The sequence below is a fragment of the Nannospalax galili genome, unplaced genomic scaffold (assembly GCF_000622305.1).
Source record: "Nannospalax galili isolate Female #2095 unplaced genomic scaffold, S.galili_v1.0 scaffold1220, whole genome shotgun sequence".
NCBI classification, from domain to species: domain Eukaryota; kingdom Metazoa; phylum Chordata; class Mammalia; order Rodentia; family Spalacidae; genus Nannospalax; species Nannospalax galili.
This window is the reverse complement of record NW_008346901.1, coordinates 538,231-556,071: the sequence shown is the minus strand read 5'-3', so window position 1 is coordinate 556,071 and position 17,841 is coordinate 538,231.

Genomic DNA, 17,841 nt, shown 5'->3' with positions numbered 1-17,841 from the left:
ACTTTACTTTTTTTTCACTTACCATAATTCATGTTCCAATAACTTTAAACTTAATGCAATCCCAAGATCAATGTAAAAAAATCATGTATGAAGCCTGTCTTTGTAAGTAAATGCCTCCCATTGTAGCTCCTAACTCCACCCTGGAGATCCCTAACATCATCCCATAATTGTTGACTTTCCCTTGTTTCCATTTCCTTTTGCCTTCCAAGTTGCCCCAGCTGTGGTGAGCAGGCTCTGCTCGTAAAACCTTTCCCTCAGAGATAAAGCCTGCCTTCATTAATCTTAGCACATCCTTCATTTCCTCTTGGGCTCCAGTCCTTTAAAATGAAGTCTTTCTAGGCCGAAAAGTGTCATAAACATTTTCCAGCTCATTAAAGATTATTATCCCACTTCATGTTTACTAATGTGCTAGACGGATAAAACCATTGTCATGACAATGGAGTCAAATCAATAGGTAGCCTTGGGAGGTGTAGATGACACGAACTGCCTGTCTGGATATTTTCCAACTTGAATCATAGTGGGAAGCTGTGGCCATCCCGCCTCTCTTTGTGCCTGTGATCAACTTCTCTCTCTCCTCCTCCCTAATGCTGTCAGGCAGGAGGATTCCGTTCCAGTGTGCAGCAGCAAAGGAGGCCACCGCAGGCCACAACAACTTGTTATATGGTTTCAAACAACTGGAGAGAAGTTGAACATATACAAATGACAAATGCTTTAGGAAATGGAAATACTAATTACTTTGATTTGATCATTACACGTTTATACATGGATCAAATTACTGTACAGTACTTTATAGATATGTGTAAACATTACATTTCAATTAAAATTTAAAAATTCATAAATCACCTTGGTATCCATAATGATCACATTGTTGAGCCATTTCCAGTTTAAAAGATTAGCAGGAGAATGAAAGACTCGGCAAAATCTAAGACAGCAAAGTTTAGTAACAAAAACCCAGAAGGTGAAGCCTGATTTTTGAGAAGGGATTTTTCTAAGCTTGAGAAAGGTAGCAACACTGGCCTCATGCTACGGTTTGGGATTTATTTGAACTCTTTCCCATATACATTCCCTGACCGTAGAGTTTTTCCAAGACTCAGTGTCTTCACAGACTCTTTTGTCCTTTCCTCCTTCCCTGCCCCACAGGAAGTTGGGTATTTCTTGCTTCTTTCTAGGGAATCTTACACATTGTAGGTATCAACTTCAACTTCTGAGTACAGTCATTTCCTGAGCAAACTGCTTCTTGTTGGGCTGCTATGGTAAATAGTCCTTCCGAAGCAACTCAGAATCCATCCAAGACTTCTTCTGTGTAAGAGCCCTTCACATATTAGAATGTCATTTGCAGGTTTTTCTCCATGCCCATTTACTCCACAAACAAAAACCTCAGGTCTTATAATGCAATTCTCTTGCAATTTCCCAAGAGTTCCTTACTCGGACAAACCTCTTCTGCATGTATCAGTTTTCCAATGTAACATGCAAATGATGGTGCCCAAGCCAGCCCCAAACCTGCAAGTGTAATCTCATTGTGTTTAACATAATCACTACTAATGCAAACATAAAGACTCATTGGATTTTCAAACAGACACATACTCTTCTTGTACCATCAAGTTGAGACCTGGTTACATTTTGCCCATGTCCTAAGGACTTGAGTTAGACTGAATACAGGAGTAATGGACTAATATGTTTGGTAGAGGAAATTTCAAGACAAAGCATTCAGGCTGTGGTGTGGCAATGGTTTCCTGCTCTTGTCCAAGTCTACAGTGTGTGTGTGTGTGTGTGTGTGTGTGTGTGTGTGTGTGTGTGTGTTGAGGGAGAAGAGAGAAGAGAAACATGAAAACGTATACTTTGGTGAGGAAAATAGTGTGAGCAAGACTGAAGAAAAGGTTTGTTTTCTTGAGAAGTGTATTTTTCTTCAATCTACTTGTTTTGAACAAAAATTCATTTCAGAGGTGGAATAAATTTTCTAAGAATGAAGTGAGGAACACAGGTAATGCAAACATATATAATACTCAACTTTATATTACTTATTAAATCTAAGCCATTAGATGAGCACCCCATTTATTATAGGTACACGCTGCAAGTGACTCTTCATAAAAAAGAATTCTCACTCTAGGAGTAGTGGCACACGCCTTTAATCCCAGCACTCAGGAGGCAGAGGCAGGTGGATCTCTTTAAGATCAAGGCCAGCCTGGTCTACATAGAGGCAGGCTGGGACTAGGGAGACCCTGTCAACAAAACAAAACAACAACAAACAAGAGAAGGAATTCTCTAATAGTTCTATTATGAAAATAAACTTTTTATAACTTCTAAAAATACTTGAAGAATCTAGATTAAGGTTTAGACATGTATGCACAAAAAGTGCTTACTGTTGTGCTTAATTACATACAATTATAGCACAGTAATCTAATACACAGGTTGCAGCCTAGGAAACATAAGTCATACCATCCAACCTATGTGCATAGTAGGCTCAGTCAGATTTGTGTAGTTCATTCTTCCCTGTTCACACAATTATGTATACTGTGAGTAGACTACTAAATATGTCATTACTAAAACTATAAATAAGTTGCTTGCAAATAGTAGTAGCTAATATTCTTAATTTTCTTTCAAATTTTACCAGAGAGAGGAAATTATAGCTCAGGTTTCAGAATCTTGATTTCAATGCTCACTTTTTGTGTATGATGAGAAATAAATTGCTTGATAAACCTTTATTTAAATTTACTGTGACAGGAACACAAGTGATAGTAAATCTGACATGTGTCTTCTTTAATTTGACAAAGATCACATCTTCACTTTACTTATTGTTTCTTGACAATTTGGATCCTAATGTCATGGCTCAGTTTCTTGAGATTTCCTGGATAGGCATTTCTTACCATTATTATTCTAAGTTTTTTTTTCTAGGAATCTGGTAAGATTTAACATTAACCTGAGATATGGTAAGCTGTCTTCAATGGATGTCTGCTACAAGTAGATCTGCAGTGATTAATCAAATGTCACATTTGAAATGTTTCAGACATTTTAATAAAATGTAGAAAACAAAAATAAAATCCAAATCAATTGTCATATATTCTGTGAACTCTGTTCTTTTCCCAATGAAAAATTGTCCAATATTTAAGGGTTTGTTTTACATCTTTGAGAGATGTTCTAGATAGGGGATATGGAACTAAAGATGATTACTTCGTGAAATTCTCATTACAAAAACATAAGAACAAGACACAGTTCCATTTTGTTTTTTGAGTTAAAAGCAATTTTCAGGCTGGAGAGATGGCTCAGGCGTTAAGAGCACTGGCTTCTCTTCCAGAGGACCTGGGTTTTGTTCCCAGTGCCCACATAGCAGCTAACAACTGCTCATAACTTCAGTTTTAGGAGATATGACACATTCTTCTGGATCCCATGGATGTTGCATGCATGTAGTGCACTTGCACACATTTAGGCAAAATACATACACATAAAATAAAAATACATTTTAGGAACGGAGAGATGGCTCAGCAGTCAAGAGTACTGGCTGCTCTTGCAGAGGACCTGGTTTCCGTTCACCCACATGGTGGCTAACAACCATCCATAACTCCAGTTCCAGGGGCGTGGATGCTGCTTCTGACCTCTACACTCATACACATAATATAAAAATAACAAATAAAATATTTTTTAAAACAGTTTTCATTGAATTTCGCAGATGTCTTTGGAAAACTGCTGATAGAGAGTCTTTGGTGAGATCAATGAATTGACTTCTTCAGTTTTGAATTCTGCCCCAGAGTTTATGAACCCAGTCCTAGCCAGTGAGCTGTGTGTTTGAAGGACATTAGCAGGTGAGAGTGCCCTTTCTTAGTCCCATAATTTACAATTATTTTATTTTTTAAATTAAATGAAAATTTTTTTATGTTACTAAGTAGAATTCATCATTTAAATCACAAATACATTAAGAAATGGCATAGCTAAACTAGCATATATCCTGAGCATGTTTCTAAATGACTCCAATTTCCTTTATTCTCATATCTATACTGTTGTGAGAATATGTGCTTTCAGAAGAGCACTGCATTAGCTTAAACCCAAGCCTAACTGTTCACCTGATAGTGTGTGAGACAGCTTATATCTTCTGATGACTGGCTTAGTCTTAGTAATGCTCAGCCACGTGGTCATTGTGAATAGTTACACTATATCCTTAGCCTTCTCCGTTCTCATAAAACCTGTTCCATTTGTGGAATGCATTTTTGTTCAAATCAAGGAGGTAGAGGACAGAGGGACAATTTTATATGAAAAGATTTTCTGATGGGAAAACTGAAAGTGTTGAATTTTCAAATTTTCGTCTCTTGGTGCCTCACCTCTTCACAAGGATTCTGTTCTATTTGAAGATATATTGGGAAGTGGACTCAAGTGGACACTTCCTTTTTAAAACAGGTACTAATAACCATCTTTTGTTTTCCAATTGTTTTAGGAAGTTTCAAAGGAAATTAAAAGGCTGGATACTCTCTGAGACTGACATGTTTGCCATGAGCTGCATCTGTATATGAACTCATCTCTGTGGACACAGGCAGAACTGGAGACTTACTTTGAGCCAAGGGAGTAAGGCTGAGGGATTGAGACATTAGCTCCTTGACTGTGTTACACATAAGGCAAATCTAAAGCAATTTTGCACATGTAATCTATAGTTGACTTTCTGTCAGTCACAAGATGCATTAACATTGATGGGTTTGGCATAATGAGATAATAGTCTTTAATCGATCAACTTGGCCCTTTATGAGATTTTTCCATCAGTTCCTTTTTTTTTTTTTCGTAGCCCCCGCTGGCATGGAATTCACTATGTAGATCAGGCTGACCTAGATCACACAGAAGCCTCTGCCTCCGGAGTACTGGGAATAAAGGCTTGCTCTATCTCCTGCTACTCCATCAGTTCCTTTTTTTTTTTTCGTAGCCCCAGCTGGCATGGAATTCACTATGTAGATCAGGCTGACCTAGATCACACAGAAGCCTCTGCCTCCGGAGTACTGGGAATAAAGGCCTGCTCTATCTCCTGCTACTCCATCAGTTCCTTTTAAGCAAGCAAGTTGTTATCCCAAGAAGCTGTTACATGTTTGGAACCCAAGGTTCGGGTAGTGGTTTACCACTGACAGCAAGCAAACAGTGCCCTAGGTCTTACAAAGAACTGAATTCTTCCAAACATCACATGAGACTGGCAGAGCATATATATATGCCAGCTCCAGGGGAGAGCACAGGCTGGCCACACTTGGACTGTAGCTTGGTAAAACCTTCAAGATGGGGGCTAGAGTTGTTTCTCTACTCTGGAACCATGGAAACTGCAAAATAATGTTTTTGGCTGTGGTTATTTATTACTTAGCAATAGAAAATTATTATACCTACATCGGATCACATTCTGAAGTATTTCCATGGTTCTGAATTGGATTTAAAATAATGTAAATAGAACAAATGAAGGAATGCCATAAGTCATCAGACAGAACATACATCAGTGCATCCCCGTGCCACATGTGAGTAAATAATTTGTAGGATGTGTTGCATTTTTTTTTAAAAGGGATGAGAATTTTATCACATGAATGTATATTGAAAGTTATTTGCTTCTTGAGACAGTTTTTAACTGTCAGTTAATATCTGAGGTGTTGACACATTATGGTGTCTTCTTGTTTTATTGATAGTATTCTTGAAAATGCAAGTTCTTTTAAGCTTGGACCAGAAAAGATTGGAAATTTAATTATTTGGTGCTTATGATTAGGTGTTCTAGAAAGCCACCATGTAATTCTTGAATGGTTACCCTTCTTTTTTTTTCCTTTTTCTTTTTTTTTTTGTCTTTTTGAGGCCAGGTCTCTTTGTAGCTGCAGCTGGCCTGGAACTCACTATATAGACCAGGCTGGCCTCAATCTCAGAGATTTGCCTGCCTCTGCCTCTAGAGTGTTGGGATAAAAGGCATGAGCCACCACACCCAGTGAATGGCTATACTTATTATTGACAAACAGTGCTGTGATGTTTGATACATTATGATCACACGGAGTGCCATTCCTATTCACAGAAGCCATTAGTTTACTATGAGGAAATTTGGAAAATGAAAGTTGCCTTTGGCAAAATATGCTTTATCTTTTAAAGGAATTAAGTGTTTAGTCGTATGTAGGTGATGAGGAAATTTATCATTCAACAACATCAGATTGAGAATTAAGGAGGAAATAAGGATTATACCGTAACTACAGTGGACTGCCAGGACTCTCCTTGGCTGATCAAGCCCTTTAGCCAGACTGTTGGGAAGCACTCTGAGGGGATAGGTGCAATGCTATCTTTATTTTAATTTCACCATCCCTGGAGATTTGGTGTTTAAGGTTATGACTGATGCTCCTCCCCACAAAGTAACACTTTTAAGTAAAACTGTCACAATTTATTCTAAATCTTTCTGAAATTGCGATGTAGGAAGTACTGTTCTGTGCTCTAATTTTAGGTCTCCTATCAAAACTGTGTAATATCCCATCTCTTACATTATGACTTGATTTCCCTTATTCCTTTGTCTTTTGCTGAGAATGTACTTGTTTAGACCATTCCGTGCAGACCTGCCTGTCTCCCTTGTTTTTCCTATCTTCACTTCTTTTTACCTGAGGGGCGGTGTGGTGTTGGGAGTAAAGACACATTGCCGGATTCTGACTGCCTTGGTTCACTGTTTTACTCTTTTGTTTATGATCACTGGTAGCAGAGCTCATCTCGTATTTCCTTGATTTTCTAGTGTGTAGTTGGGAATACAAATGAGATCCTAAGAAGTACCCAAGTCATGAATTACTGAAAGACAACACTAGTACCAAGTCAGATTCTTGAAAATGATTATTTTCATTTCCTCCTTAAATTTACTAATAGGGCAATGTTTTATTCAAGCTTTTTAGTGTAATACATTTTCTATAACTAGAAAAAGAACATTTCTCCTAAAAATTAGCTTGTTAGCTTAAAAAGAAATGTTTGATATCTGCTGACAAACGTTTCTACTTTAGCGTTTGTTAGGCTCAAAGAGGAATGTGGTAATTCATGATGATGTCACTAAATAAACACTAGTTACCATTCAGAATAAGTTTGAGCATATATTAAAATACAAACATTGTTATGCATTGAATACCTCACGCTGTAAAATGCTATTATTTTTCTTTACCTAAAATAAAGGTCCTGTCAGTAAGTGTATGGAAACATTAGTTTACAGATCCTGGGTAATAAGTCTCTAAGATCTAAAACGGTTCTCATGGAAATTACTGTAAATGAAAAGGTTATGGCCATGGAAAAATGTCTGCATATTAAAGCCAAAACATACTTCCGTGACTTTGGTCTTCAGAGACTAAGATTCCAGCAGGATTAACCAACCAAAGTTCTAAGCACTCTTGATAATTCTGAATTAAGTTCAAGTATTCATTTTATAATCACTGCCCTAGAATTAGACATGGTTGAATCTGTCAGTCAAGTTCAATGGACAAAACATTCCTTACTAGAAGCCCAGCACTGTGAAGAAAATGGCAGAGAGCCTTTGGCAGGTGGCTACATTACCCATGAAGTAGACTTTGGGTGTCTGTATAATAGAAACTTAATAAGCCTGGGCAGAGAATGTTCAGCTATGAGTCAGTCTGCTAATTTGTACATTAGTTCAAATTTGCCATTAAACTAAACAAAGATACAGTTACTCAATTACCAAAATATCCAGTTTTATGTTTCCAGAAAAAAAAGGAAAAGGTAATTCTTAAGATTTGAGTCAAATATCTCTCAGTATTTCAGGAGGTGAGTCATCTCTTGGATATATTGATTTTGGTTACATCATTTAGTCTGGAGGAGAAAATGTGATGGCATAAAACAGAAGCACAACAGTACTCTCAGAAAGCTGAAAGACTGCGTCCATTCTTCCTTCTGTTCTTCTCATTCCCACTTTCCACTCATTTTTTGTGATCTGTGATAAACCTAAACAGGAACATATTTCATGATATAAATGAAAATATGAGCAGGGTGGCACATGCCTTTAATCCTAGCACTAGGGAGGCTGAGGCAGGCAGATCTCTGTGGGTTCGAGGCCACCCTGGTCTACATAGTGAGTTCCAGGCCAGCTGGGGCTACAGGAAAACCCTGTTTCAAAAGGCCAAAAAAAAAACTACCAAAGAAAATACACTGATAAATGGCTCATGGATTCAAACTGCATATCTCCCTGACAAAGGAAATCTGAGAACTGAGCAAAGAAACAAACAATCCCAATAAATGCAAATGCAGATACTGACCTTTATTCCTAGATGGCATGGGTGAGCCTTCACTGTTCCCTTGAGTTCATAACCATAGGCTTCATAGCTATTTAGACTGTGTTTATCTGTACTGGGGCATAGGAGGGGGATGCATGCCATAGCACGTGTAGACGTCAGAGGACAAGTTGGGGAAATAGGTTCTCACCTTCTACCATGTGGGTTCCAGGTGGCAAAGCACCTTTATCTGCTGAGATATTGTGCCAGTCCCAGATTTGCTTCTTAAGTATATTTATTGATTCTAATATTCTGCTTGAGATTGAGATGTGTGGCCTTACTATGTCAATAATTGAGGTGTACCTGAAAAAATAGCCTGACTGTTAACTTTAGTTATAAGAATAAGCCCAAACTCAGAAGGCCCCCATTCCTCCAGATAGCTCCTGGAACTGTGCTGCTGAGCCAGGCCTCACCCATACTTTTATTCAAAACCATTTCTTCAGCATCAGTATGGAGAATTACAAGCTTGGATCCACCCTTATCTTATCAGACAATCTTGCCCTTTCACCCCTAGGCCTAAAATATTGCGTACACACAATGTCAAGCATGCTTCTCAATTTTCATAGATTCCAATGAGGGTACAAATATGAATGCATTTTGTTCAGTGCATTGATTTGCTAACTGAAGCACACATTCATTGCCCTGTCACAAGAGCACAGGGCTCAGCGAGCTTGTTTTCAATCGTTTTTTGGTTTCAAGGCCAAGCAACCATCATTTGTCCGGATTCTGCCCATTTTGCAGGTTGTTCCAGAGAAACGTAAACAAAATTTTATTTCTCAACTCAGAATCTCTATCTGGGTAGTCTTCTCAGAACTACAAATCGTCCATGTTGGTTCAATTTGTTATTTTCTGTTTGGTCATGCCTAGTCTACCTTCTGCACTTTCAACAGGACATAAAGTTACCATCTACTCAACAACACAAGCCACATAGCTTTGAACCTTCTTACATAAGCACTACTCATTAAAACTTAACTCTTGATTTCCTATTACATGATGTTTTTTCATGGCATACCTGTTAGGTCTCTATCAGAGTAAAAGTTAATCTTACAGTAGACTGTAAGGTCCTATGTAATCCAGTCCCTGTGATACATCTGCCCTCATTTGCAGCTCTGTGCTCTCTTTTGCCATTCTGTTGTTCCTCTTTGATATGGGCTAGTTCTAACTCATACAAAGACTGCAGGTTTCTTTTGCCCATAAATGATCCAAGGAGAACTTTTCCAAGGAACAGTAGCTTCAAGGTCACTTAAAAACGTGAGGCCAGTGAAACTGCCAGAGCTTTTGTTAACCCTCTACCCAGATCTTTTGCTAGGTCAGCTTCATGTATTCTTTTATACATTAAGGCCTCTGGAGTCAACCTTGTGTCTCCCACTGTCCTTCAGTGTGGGTCAGTACACTGGAGCCAGGTCAACCTACCAAGAGTCTCACCCTTAAATGAGACTGACTGTCCCCTTCTCAGCAGCCATCAGTTCCTCAAGGGTAGGGTTTCTTATTGACCTCCCTACTTCCATGCTGGGATTTTTGTCTGACTTGAGTTTATGTGGGATTTTTTTATTAGTAAATTCTTTCAAATTTTCATAAATATATACTATACATTCTAGACATCCCTCCTTCTAAGCCCCTCCTGTTTCTCTCTTACCTTTGCCAGGCCCCCATCATCCTTACAAATCTTTCCTCTATTTGCTAGTTTTGGTTTTGTTTAGTGTCCCTCAGAGTTTAATCGAGGCCATCTGTGTCACCCTGAGTTTGGAACTAACCATGAGTGTTTGGTGGGCTCATCAGAGGGTGCACAACTGACTACTATGATCCTCCTGCTCCCAGGGTCTTTTGCTTGTCAATAGATCAGCGGTAAATGGTAGGACCCTGTGGGTCCCTTCACCCTCTATAGGTGACTATTAGGAGGGCCCAGCGTCTGTGGATCCAGTGCCCGTATGCACAGCTGCTATGAGGTTATGGCTGCCACGGCTGTGTCCTGCTAAGAAGACAGTGTTTCACAGCCTTCTGCCTGTCACCCAGCTCTTACATTTTTTCTACCCTAAGTGCTCCTTGATCCTTAAGTGTGTCGTGTAAATGTCTGGTCTAGGGCTAAGCATTGTATAAACTTGCTGATCTTATAACCTATAGCTATGCATTTCTTAGAAAATATCTCCAAAGGGCTTTTTAAATAATCACATTATAGATGGCATTAGCTTATAAATTTCACTTCTTTCTATGTGAAGAGAGTATGAACATTTGAAAACATCAATAAAATGCAGAGCGGTTAGATCTTTTCTACCGTAGAGGCCTGTGATTTTTTCAAATTAGTTTTCCTAATGAGGTCAGCTAACTAGAGCATAATCATAATCATGGTGATACTTTGGTGATGGTGATGGCTACCACCTGGACATTTGCATCTAGATTGCTACATCTGATTTTTCGTCAGATCATTCACCGTGTGATTTTTTTTCATTAGGTTTTCTCTTTGGGCCACAGCTCCCTCAAATGTAGAATGGGAATGACAATAGGCTCTTCCTGGTAGGGATATTGTAGCCATTAAGTTAAAGAGAGGGTAAGTATTCTTAAACCTTGGTATGTGTAATTATCTATTGGAAGTGTTGAAAAATGTGTTTAGACCCCTTGCCCAGGGTTTTGATTCAACAGTCTAAGATGAGACACCAGAAGTAGGACTCTAATAACGTTGATGCTGCTACTTCAGGACCACACTTCAAGCGCCCCAGAGCTAGAATATACATAGTTACAAATGGTCCCAATATCATTGTTTGCTACATGTAGGTTGTGGTACATGTAGCAAACAATGTGGTCTTCAGAGGGACAGCCCAGGCTCCCAGAGGCCCTAATGCCATACATCCTTTCATGTCATCACAGAGGGAGAAGACAATAAGAAGACTACTTTTCGGAAGTGTTCACTTTAACTATTATTAGTAAAGTTTTGCGTAATTTCTGTTGCCGATTACAGTGCTGACTAGAGATAGGCAGCTTTTCAAGAGAAATACACTATATCCCGACACATCCTTGGGTGTACATGTGAGGACATCTGGCAGGGAGGGAAGACTTCTCTCCTCATTGCCATGGTGTTGCAAAATAAACCTCCTTTTCAGTTCTCCCCATGTCAACTCTAAGTGACTCCAGGCACTTTCCTTTATACAAATCCTGATTCTGGATCCTGCCCAGCCTCTAGTTCTGGATTCCATTTCTTCAATCTTGCCTTCTGTGTCAACATATAAGAGTTAAGAATGATTGATTGGGGATTATTATAAGTGCTTGCACATATCCTTTTTCTTGATTACTAAAACTTAAGTCCAGGGGCCCTTTGGTGTTAATCTGATAGGTGACCTCTGCTTCTTTGAACTTGATGTTTCGAGTTTCCCTTTGCTCTCAGTCCCCTCTTCATCTTGGACGTGAATTTCGTCTGCTGTAGGCCTAGGTTCACATTGTGTATATCTTTGTCTACACGGTTCCTGGGGAGGATGAAAATGCCTGATACGACATTCATCTCAAGGGCGTCAGAGAAATAGAAAACATTATAAATATGAGTGCTTGGTTCTGTACAAAAACATCACAGCAGAGAAATGTTTTCTTCCATTTTGGCTTCATAGATCCATTATTTCTTCGTGCTCAATAAATTATAGTAATAGCGTGGGTCAGTTTCCCCTGATCTTCACAGCCTTGTTTTCAATCTCTTTTTAGAAAGACAGGAAGTTACAGTTGGAGAACCCGGGCTTTGAAGCCAGGTAAACCTACAGCCAAGTCTCTGGTCTGTTTCTCAACTACCTGTGGGATTTTGAGGACACTTGATCTCTCTAGACTTAACTCTTATCTATAAAACGAGATCAACTTAAAGAAACTGAATTTAAGGTGCAGCATCACGCATCACTTTTCTTTATTGCAAATGCCTACTGGATAATTAACCAGGAGCTGGCCAGGCCAGTAATATCTTACACAGCTGTAATTAATTCAAGAGATACTTGGGTAACTTTTTAGTTTTTCAGCTTATCAGTGCTGCCAAAAGATGAATTCTCAGTCTCCAGAGACTGGGATTAGGAGCATGAGGAAGCTGAAGTGAGCTTTCTTTTCCAGCAGGACTGTTTGTTTCTTATGTCTCTTCAAATGGCCAAGTCGATTTGCTTCATAGCTCTAGATTCTTTTCATATTTCTGAGTATTTGTGTTTCAGTTTACAAATATATACATATGCCCTGCACAGCACATACTATATTTTTCTAAGCATGGTCATGAGTATACATAAAGTAAAGGACCCCAGTTTTTGCTATTAGGAAGGTTATATGTGAAGACAGAACTGATACTATAGAAACAACACAAGAAAAAAAAAGCACATAACACATTTCACACTATCAGACTGTGGGTGTGGGTGTAGGTAATGTCATTAATGCAATATGGGATTTTCCTTGTCCTAGATCATAGGAAAGATTTATTATATGAATACTCTATAATGGGCATTGCATTATCTATCCGGTAGATGGTGTCTTGGAATATGTATTTAGAAGACACATATGGGGTGGATTGCTATCTTGGGTACTCAAATGATTCCTGTTAAATGGGTCTTAACAGAAGATTAGATTAAGACAGATAGAACTAAATAACTTTCAGTTCCAGAAGCTGCAGTGTTAAACAAAAACTTCAAAACACGTCACCTTTTCGACCAGACTTTCTTAATCACCTCAGAAACTGAAAATCTGATAACATCAATAAACTGTCTAAAGCATCTGGCTGGCTCTAGCCTTTGGTTAGGGTCTCACCTTTCATGCTAATGAGGCTCCGCACAGCGGCTATAGTGATTTGTAGCCAGTACTTATACATTGTGTACCGATGGGGCCCTGAATCCACTGTTCCCTGTGCTAGATGTTTTTCCCTGGGCTTCCCTCTGCCTAGATCACACCCTACTATTTTCAGGTCTGAGCTAACAAATACTTGCCGAAAGAAGGAAAGAAGTCAGTCCCTCATATGAGGGATTTTCATGGCACTGCACATGCATCTTAACTATGTCCCATGGTTTAGACCTATAGGCTCATTTGTTTCTTGTATTGTTGGTGTCTCCCTCCAGATCAGAAGCTCCAAGAAAGCAGTACTTGTCCCACTAATTTGTCTTCCTTGCTTGTGATAAGTCTTGCATACATTTACAACTGAAAAGAATGTGTGAAGGAATGAAATGTGGCTGGTCTGTGATTACTTTGTCATAGGGATCTTTGCATGGGAAATGCATTTCCTGAAAGTCAAGTCTCTCATTATCATAAGCTTTAAAGAAAGCACAGAATAGCAGAGCTTTTGCTTTTTATTCCTTATGCGCTATGTTTTAAGGAAACCCTTTAGGATTTGGTTCAGGCATTCTTTATCTACTGGTTTACTCTATCAGCTTTCTTTCAGAGCTCAGATTGAGGACCATAGCTGAAAGAATTCAAGTCTTTTCTATCAAAATAATGATCATAGGAATGCAACCTTGTGATGCTACTTTGTGATCTCCTCTACCTCCTAAACATCTTTGTTTCCATGGAGGCCCTGCTGCATTCCAAGAACTCGATGGCCCAGAGCTGCCCAGCCCTTCCCTTTTCCTTAATTTCCTCTGCACCAATTCTTTGAGAACTAGTCATCTACAGGACAGTGTGAGGTCATACCCAGCCAATATGGAAAAGGCAAAGTGCTCTTGAGTTAGGGTACAAACCTCTCAGATTTCCTCCTCGGCATGTTTGCTTGCTACTGAATGAGTCAAAGAACCTTTTTGCAAAGCTAAAAGCTGCCTTGCTGATTTACTTTAGCATTATTCAAATGTTCTTTGTATGGTGTGGGGGGCTTGGACCTCAGATTTTGTTTCCAACAAGATCTCCATGCACTTCGTTACAGGAGGAATTTATAGACTTTTCAGTTCCGCCCATGTCTGTAGATGGGATAGTCTGTTTACAGGTTTGTGATAAAGTTAGTCTGTGGTAAAGTCTGTCAGCATCAGACTGTAGTCAGCAGGGACGGAAGCTACAGGCACAATACTGAGGACACTGTAATGGGTTTTTTTGATAAAACTTTTGGTTCATATAAGTTGTAGGGAAAGGAAAGACTCAAGTTCAACACTTAGGAAAGAAATGAGTAAAAAGTCAGAATGTAAATATATCTTCAAAATTTTATTTTAAAAGAATCTTCTTGAGCTGAAGAGATGGATCAGCAGTTAAAAGTACTGACTACTCTTACAGAGGACCCAGGTTGATTCCCAGCACCCACATGGTGGCTAACAACTGTCTGTAACTCTAGTTCCAGAGAATCTAATGCCATCTTCTGACTTCTACAGGCATTGCACAACATGGGTGTCCCTACCTACATGCAGGCAATACACTCACACACACACACACACACACACACACACACACACACACACACACACACATACACACTCACACACACACTAAAATAAATAAATAAATAAATAAATAAAATGTAAATACGTTCTCTGTTTACATTCTCAAGGTGAGTTGAGGTTAATGCCAAGCAGTAGTGTTTAGCGTGTTTTAACAAATGGTGTAGTAGTTCAGTATGATAGTAATGCATTGCAAAGGTCCCTTCCTGCCTCTAATATAAACAAAACCAGGAATTAAGTCTCTAAAATGTGCCTTATTAAGAAAGCAGACAATCTAGGACAGCAGAGTGAAGTCTGCCTTCCCATATATTTGACATTTTCTTGGTATTTTTTAGAGAACCAGAGCAAAAACAATAAACCAAGTCAAGCTTTAGTCTTAGCCTTTTGGCCAGTTGATTCTTATGTCTTAGCTTCCTCTTTCCTTCACTGTTATCTCTTTCTGAGAACAGGTGGAGGGTGTGCACACATCATGCCCACTGAGTCTCACGTATCTATGGAATTGTCTGCATATGTGTAGATTTAAGGTTAACTCACAACAAACAGGCCATAAGAAGTGTGTATGCATAGATTCTTTTCTGCCAAATCAAACACAAAGGTAGTTATTCTGAAAGACTATGGGGACTGGAGAGATGGCTCAGTGGTTAAGAGCACTGGCTGCTCTTGCAGAGGGCTGAGTCAATTCCGAGCACCCACATGGCAGCTAACAACCATCCACAACTCCAGTTCCAGGAGAATTAGATGCCCCCTTCTGACTTCCATGGGCATTGCATGACATGGGTACACTTACATACATGTAGGCAATACACTCCTATACATAAAATGAAAATAATAAATAAAATAGTTTAAAAAATAAAGACTACTAAGAGCCTCTATCACAGTGTTTATCCTTAAGAACAGATAGGCAATATTTCAAGAAGTATTCTTTAACCAACTTCTGGCTTACCTGGTGACCTGGTGGTTCTGTCAAGCCTTCTTTCAACCTCTGCATTGAAAAGGTTCTATGTAGCTGTGTCATGTCAAGTACTTTGCTGGGAATTAAGGCTATAACAAAAAGTAACAGTGTTTACTTGCCTTTAAAAAGCTTCCATTCTTTTAATAGCTAGGAGACACCTGAGCAGACAAAACCCACAGTGCTCTGTAAGATAGAGGCTCACAGATTGTAAGAGGCACTTAAAACTGCCTTCGCGGAAAAGCACTGACTACTGACTTGAGTCTGCAAGGTAATGTTGAAAGCATGATCCGTGAACTCTCCTTCATTCAGTGTCTGTCTTCTTTACTTTGGTTCGGATGTCTGATTGACCCTTCATACCCATGAAAATCTCTAAGGAGTGTCTGTCTATGTAACCCATCTCATCCCCCTTCAAGGCTGGAGAGATGATAAATCATTGTTTTAAACTTACAGTTACCTAGGATTTCAGGGAGCAGCAAGTCCTGAGGACAGACTGCCTCCAAAATACAAACACTTATCTGTGGTAGAGAGGCTATGCCCAGGAGCATTTCATCATGTGGGAATCAGATTGGTTCCCCTGGGTGACAATAATGATAAACACATTAACAATTTATGTGACCACCTTGCAGAACCATCCCTGACACAGAGAAGGCAAGACCACAGCTTGATCAGGCCTGCTTAATTATGCATACCTCTTCCTTCTGCCCCAATTCTTATAAAACCCAAAGCTCACATCAGTACCTCAAAGATGAACTTGGCGTCACTGGGCACCTGTATTTGTTCCTCTTCCAAGATGTGGAAAGATTTCTCTTTTCTCTAGTTTTCCCATTCTTCATCTTTTTACTGGCATATTGAGAAGCAGGTGGAGTCTACTTCACTGGGGCTACTGAACTGGGGATGGATGCTTCTGCTTCAAACCGGTTTACAAACCTAGCCCAGGTTCAAATCAGGGGTTTTACAGAAGTTCTGTTGAGGGTGTGATGCTTCTGTTAACTCATGTACTGCTGAGTTTTGGTCAGGTGGACAGTGTCTGAAGGAAGCTGTAGTTTGATTTGGTAGGAGGGAACAGTTAATTCTAAGAGTCACAGGAAAGAAATGATAAGCATATTACAAACATTCCATATGAGTTCTGAGACTGGTAAGGGCAAATGCTGAGGATACATCGTAAAGGCTCTGTATGTTTTAATAGACATTTTGGACTGTATTCTAAAAACTGTTAGATACCATTCAATGGTTTTAAGTAGAGAATCACCAAGTCATTTGTTGCTTGACACTTTTGTATATGATGTGTCTGGCTAGTAGTTAGTCTGTGTTGCTCTGGGAAGTCTGTGTAACCCATCTGAAATATTTGTGTTATAGGATCCTGTTTTTTCCATCAATGGCTGGATGGTTAAGTCATCTTAATCTGATTTTTTTAAAAAGATGTTTAGTTTTTAAAAAGATAAATTTATTTTTGTTATGCTGAGTTGAAGCTAACTTCCTACACCATCTAGTATTTTATATATATATATGTATATATATATATATTCCAAACATTTTACCCTTATTCTTTCCCACATTTCTTAGATTAAAATTAAGAATTTCCCTGGACAGTGATTGCCATTTCAGCAATAGACCCAAAAGAGATGGTCAAGGCCTGACTTTCATTATTCAGTTCTCTCTCCAGGCTATGTATGGTAACCTGGGTTAGAATGTCACAATTAGGCTACAAACTCTACTCATATGTCAGTCTTTCGATGTGTCATTTGTGCCCACTACCACCTGTTCCCAACTATTATTATTTTTAATAAGTTGTTTTAGTTAGTGGGGCTGGAGAGATGGCTTAGCGGTTTAAGAGCACTGGCTGCTCCTGCGGGGGACCCGGGTTTGGTTCTTAGCACCCACATGACAGCTAACAACTGTCTATAACTCCAGTTTCATGGAATCCTCTGCCATCCATCTTCTGGCCTCTGCTGGCATTGCAGGACATGGCTGCATTTGCATACATGCAGGCAAAACACATAAAATAAATGAAATAAAATAATTTCAGTTAGCTAACAAAATTATGGGCTTCACCATGGCATGTACATGCCATTGTACCGTGTTCTTATTCGTCCCCATCTTCACTGTCTTTCCCATCCTCCTGCCTCCCTCTGGTTGTCCCCCTTTGCCACTCACATTGCCTTCCCTTCTCCCTTCATGTCACATGAATCCTTTGCCTCTTCTTGCCCTTCTCTCTCCCTTAGCTTCTCTTCTTCCCCTTGCATGTGTGTGTGAGACTTTTCATTTTCCCGGGAAACTTGAACAAATGTGAAGGTGAAGACCT